At 37.0% G+C, this 6000-nt stretch overlaps 1 long non-coding RNA gene across 1 annotated transcript; it reads left to right on the top strand.

The window, feature by feature from the left end:
• Positions 1-2799: 2799 nt before the first annotated feature.
• Positions 2800-5631, top strand: LOC119883200. Its single transcript, XR_005440602.1, has 3 exons — positions 2800-2963; positions 3625-3699; positions 4952-5631. It is a non-coding gene; the product is annotated as an uncharacterized LOC119883200 (long non-coding RNA).
• Positions 5632-6000: the final 369 nt, after the last annotated feature.

Here is a 6000-nt window from a genome sequence, read left to right as displayed (position 1 = left end):
AGACTGTAGTAACCATCGCCTGTTGTATCCCTGAAAAGGGTTCTTATTGCTTTTGTGCATTGCAGAGATAGTGCTATGGTATTACCATGCTGTCAAGTTCAATTCATTAATCCTCAGAAGTGAACCTTTGAATTTATTTTGAATACTTTAAATTCCCTGAATTTTCACTTTAGTCCTCTCCTCAAGGTATGGCAGAAAACTCCCTTAATGAACCCTACTTGAGATGTCAGTGACCGGCAGCTCTGACACACCTTGGTCTTCAACAAAACACGCAAAAAAAATCTTGCTCTGTCTACTTCCATTCCCCAAGATTGCTTACATCACATGACATAAATGGAGCTCACTGGGAAATGTATGTAGTGGTGTGATGCTACATACTAAAATAATGTCAGAGGTAGTTAATGCAGGCTCCTTGAGCAAGAAAGTGTGACAGTACAAAGGCTGCAAGGAGCAAAGACTGATGTGGAATGTAACTAACCTGGAGGCTAAAGTCATATGGGACTAATCGGTTCCAGCGGTGCATAAATTACAAAGGGAGGAACAGTGATGGTCAGCAGCACAGTAAGAAACACTAAAGATAAAAACAGAGAGTGACAGAGAGAAAAAAAATCACATCAGTATGTGTGTAACGTCCCTATTTGGTGTCTTATCAGTGCTGCTGGATGGGTCAAGTCAGGACACAAATTACGCTCCCAGGCTTTGCTGTCTCCTCTCAACTTACACAGTTGAGCTACATCTGTTTCTCTTTAACTCTCTCTCTCTCTACGTCTTTCTCTCTTTGTCTCTCCTCCAACTCCCAAAGTGATGTTATTTCGTAGTGACGTTTGTTGGCACATAAGTAGAGTTTCTTTGATATAGGATGACGTGATGTAGTACAGTGGAGCACAATTGATCATCTGATCAGTGGCATGCACAGGCTTTCTATGGGGCAGGGAGGAAAAAAATGGTACCTCAATGGTGCACTGGAGCAGCACATTAGATGAGCATTTGAGTCAACCACAAACACGTGGGCTTACTAGAGGGGCACTTTGTTCAACCAGAGGGACACTTCGGTCAACCTGAAGTGCCAACCAGGCACTTGGGCTTTCCGATGGAGAAGCTGGAGCAACCAAAATGGCACTTGAGCTGGAGGGTACTTTGGCCAAGCAAAGGGGCATGTGGGAAACTACCAATTTACTTGGGCTTACCAGAGGGGAAATCGGGCAAACCGGAAAAACACTTCGTCTGATTAGAAGGGCATTAGAGTAAACCAGAAGGGCACTTTGGCCAATTTTGGGTTATGTGCTTGTAAACACAGGGCATTTGGGTTGAATGAATACTCATTCCGGGCTCCTGGGCAACGACTTTTGGGTAAAAATTAAGCATGGAACTATCCACAAACAAATCCCTATTAATGATTTATTGTAAAAGACACTTTGGCACTAAGATCTATGCATATCACTTCATCTGATGTTATAGATATTAAGTGTTGGATCCAAAAAAAAAACTTGATAACTGAGTTGCCAAAAACTAATTTATCTTAGATTTGTAATGGTATGTTGCAGTCATGACTTTTCTGTTCAATAATTTGTCATCTCACAAGACTACAAATACAGATATAACAAGCAGTTAAACAACTTAAAAATGTGCCAGATTAACTGATTAACAAATAAAAATAATATGTTAAATTATGCTCAGTCAATTCCCAATGTGCAGCACGCAGGCTCTGCTGATGCTGATGACCACCCATGGGCTCTCTCATTCACGTCGGCACTTCACTAGTTACAGGCCCCATTGCTTGGTGTCTTTTGGGTCCAAAATCTCTCTGAGACTTATTTGTGTCACCCACAGAGCCCTGGAGACACACCTCTAACACCCACACACATACACATTCGTGTTCAGGCTTGCATGATGGCTGGAAAAGATAAGTACAGTAGATACAGTAAGTCTCTCTATTTACATTTTCAACTGGTCCCTTTGAAATATGCTTTGTTATTATTAGTTAGTATTATACAATCAAATCCTTAAGAATGTTATTTTTCAGCCCAATTACACAGGCCAATAGTATCAAGACTGAAAATTCTAAGAAAAGAAATTCTCTTTGTACAGTAAAGCTATGTAGGGCTTTCATTTAAATCACAGACTAATCTGGGAGTGTTATTGAACTAGGACATTGTTTGATCCAGACTGTGGTTTATTCTGTTTGGATGAGCTTTTTGGTCAAATCTAATTATTATTATTATTTACAGGCCAGGAGCGTACTGACCGACTCTACAGTAGTTAGCCCATAGTATGTTTTATTTTAAATGATTAAAAGATTTACAAGACCATAAAACACTTCACAGATGTCCGTTGTTGTTATTGGTAAATACTCTTGTTGTCTGCCTGTGAGCCAGTCCCTCGCTAGAATAGCTGTGTGTTTTCCCTCATTCCCTCAGTTCCCTCATATATACTATATATTACTTTTATATAATTCTGTCATTTCCCCCAAACACTTATATATCAATCAGTTTAACACACTTATTCATGCTTTTCTTATTTTCAGGAATATAATTAGCATATTGAAGCTGAACAAGCACACTGTTAATGGGTAAGTACACTGTAAAAACTGAGACTAGGGTTAATTAATATTTAGTAAATAAATATTAGTAAACTATACATAATAAAAAATACTATGCTCAGTTTGGAATCATGTTGAGCAGAATTTTTTTTTTATATTAATTTAAAAAATTAAATTAAATTAAAACAAATTTAATTATTATTAAAATTATTATTATTACACTTTACTCAATTTAGTTTGAATAAAATCGGTTATGAATCACTAAGTAGAATTTAATTATATTTTATCAGGAAAGTCAAAGATGCAGAAAATGTATTAATTTTAGTCTTTGGTTTTAAGCATCTTACACTTCCGCCCAAGCTGCTTTGCACCACATGGACATCGTCATCTGCCACATTTGTCAGGGACCACCATCTTCTCAAAGGTAAGACGTGTTTCATTCGGTTTAATTATTGCTAGTTAATGAAAATTGTATAACCAAGCTGCTGTAACAGGTTGCAGCTGAACATGCTTTACTGCAGGTTACTAAACATTCCAACTTTACTGTCTGTGTTAAGTCAAAATATACGTTAGTGATTCTAAGTCAGCCTGTGTTCGTTTCAATGTTAGAATTTCATGTATAATATATATATAATGGCCAGCTAATCTACTTTTGCCAATTTTACCAATAACGTCATTTTACTGGCCTTGGCACGAGCTTCCACCCCTCCTCCACCGTAACAAGCTAGCTAGCCTTAGAGACTGCATTAATGTACAAATGTAGTAACTTACTTTCAGAGGTGAGTAACGTTAACGTTAATTACAAATTAAATTTACTGCATTTAGTTTTGTCAGGTAAATTGTACTGAAGAAGCATTTTTTATCGAAGAAGTCGGATGTTTACTTGGCAGCTAAGCTTTTCCCACCTAGAGCTAACACATAATGACAAAGCACAATGACAGTAAACCCTTATATAATATAATGCTAATATTTAATTACTCACTCGAATTCAACACTCAAACAAGGATTTTAAAAGTGTTGTAAGAACAATATGTAAACTTGATATTTGAGGCTTTAGAGCCGGTTTCATTTTTTGTCTTTCCCAGACTTCCAGGCTTCTGAACCGCTTCCACTCTGAGGGCAGAACCATGGGGTTGAGGCTGCAGGCTATCCTACTCAAGGTACCCTTCAATGACTATTATGTTTTCTAATGTCTTATTTTGTAATCAAATCTGCAACTCAGCTCTGTGTACTTGCTGCTTAAAAGAATAGGTCAACATTTTGGGTATTACGTTTATTTGCATTTTCAGAAGATTGTCTGGCACTGTCCAAAGGAACACAAAATGTGCCTTCCAGCACATGTAAAGCTCACATATTAACATGTTATGTCTTGTTTGTTTAATTCATACAAAAGACAGGGTGTAAAATGTTGTGATTTTATGGGGGTGTATGTGCTATCCACTATTTCTTAGCTGGGACCAACACATTCCTGGTAATGGCAGGAAGTGTTTCATTACAGTTGTCCATGAGACAGCACATCAAGGATTCACGTTTTAGGACAGTGGATGATTTTTACACCATGAACTTTAATTATGTTTGTCTGTAATTTTAGGCTCCAAAGAATCCTACAACCTGATCAACTGGAAACTGAACTTTGATACTTTTATTGCACTGACCAAATTGTTTAGATACTTTCGAGTATTGAAAAGTCATTTAGTGCCAAATTTGTAATCTAACGAGTAAACCTCATCGGTGTCAGTGAGCCAATAAGCATGCAGAACGCTTGTACCAAGATATTTTCTGGTTTCTTTACTCCTTTATGAACGTAAACTGAATATCTTTGTATTGTGGAGAAGGAATGCACAAAGTTGACATTTGAGGGCATTACCTTTAGGCTATGGGAACCATTATCAAAGTCAAAGTATTCCCTTCTTCCCAAGAAATGCAATACTAATAGCTCTATTTTATATTTATATAATTTTATATATTTATAATTTGGCCCCTAAGATTACCAACCAAAAGTTTCTTCCTTAGAGCTATTCACAAAGGTGCTGAGAGGCACTTTTACAAAGAGAATGAGGCAACTTATAAAATACAGTAAGTGAAGGAGCAGAGTTGATGCTGATGTTGTGGATGACTTCAAGCTTCAGGAATGAGCTTATAGTGACATAGAGATTGGTTTACAGGTGCCAGCCTGTGTTAATGATTGTAGAAAAAGCTATTCACCAATTCACAAGTTCTGAGAAGAAATTAGCAATGGTTTGTTTGTGAGCTGAATGATTCATTTTACCTGTACCTGGCATAAAAACTTCTGCAAGTGCATTATCTCACATTTCTTTTCCCAAAGTGTTAGAAGCAATTTGGGAGTTGTTCAGTTAGGACATTCTACTTTGGTTGTACAGTCTTAAATACACAATGTTCATGCTATTTCAGGATGCTGATGAAGACAATGTGTCACAGGACCTTGTTCTACAAAGGATGAAAATCATCAAGACTACTACATCAGACGATCCTGACGACACTGATATCATGGTAGAGGGCGGGAAAGTTCTGGCTGCTCTGGGCTTGCTCCATGGTCGTTGGCTTGGCATATGCAGTTAATCTTGCCTATCCCAAGGAACTCAGGTACACGCTTGAAGTTTTCCAGAAACTCCTCCTCAAGCTGGATTATTTAAAACTGTCCCCAGGAGTGAACAGCCTCAAGAATAAGCTACTGTACTAGCTTAAGAAATGGGACCCTCACAGAATGAAATGGAACTATTAAGTCACTGTCAAAACTGTCACATGATGACCCACTCACTGTGAAGGACCTACAAACTGTTACTGAAGGAGACATTCTCTGAGTAATATTTGATGACCGAGTTGAGGTGTTGGTTCTTCTATCAGGAATCCCGCCCACTGTGGAGGAGCTGCAACTTGTTGTAAAGGAGGCCCATTGAATTTCTGAGTTCAGTTTTCAGTATTTTGATTTGGAAATTGGAGATTACTTTACTCTTCATAAAAGTGACCAAAGTAAACATAAAGAGTTTTATTTTGGCATTTTGCACTTGTAAAATAAACACTGAACAAATGGAAACATTTCAGATATAAATGTTTAGAAAAGGTTGCAAAAATTAATATTTAACTGCTGTTCTTTTCATGCATGGTGATCTGTTGAGTAAACTGTGGCAGCAAGAATGCAATGAAAGTCATATTGAGTAGATTACACATAGAAAAATTATGGCAACAAAGTGACATTCAATATAATTGAACAGATTTGTGCTACAATGTGCTAAAATATGAGTTGATCTGATTTATTTTATTTAGTGAATTCAAATCAATTACCACCAAATATTTAGTAAATCTAAATTACTTTTGCCTGGAAACTTAGTAAATATAAATACATTTTCTCGCGAAATTGATTTGGGTTTACTAAATATTTTTTTGCTATATAACACATTAGTTGGCATGCTATTAATAAAATATTGACTAAACTATCCTGC

Source organism: Micropterus salmoides, unplaced genomic scaffold (genome assembly GCF_014851395.1).
Source record: "Micropterus salmoides isolate LMB-PRFRI ecotype aquatic unplaced genomic scaffold, ASM1485139v1 Ms_hic_scaffold_3, whole genome shotgun sequence".
Classification (NCBI taxonomy): domain Eukaryota; kingdom Metazoa; phylum Chordata; class Actinopteri; order Centrarchiformes; family Centrarchidae; genus Micropterus; species Micropterus salmoides.
The sequence above is the reverse complement of the archived record's forward strand: the minus strand, read 5'-3'. Positions and strand labels throughout refer to the sequence as shown.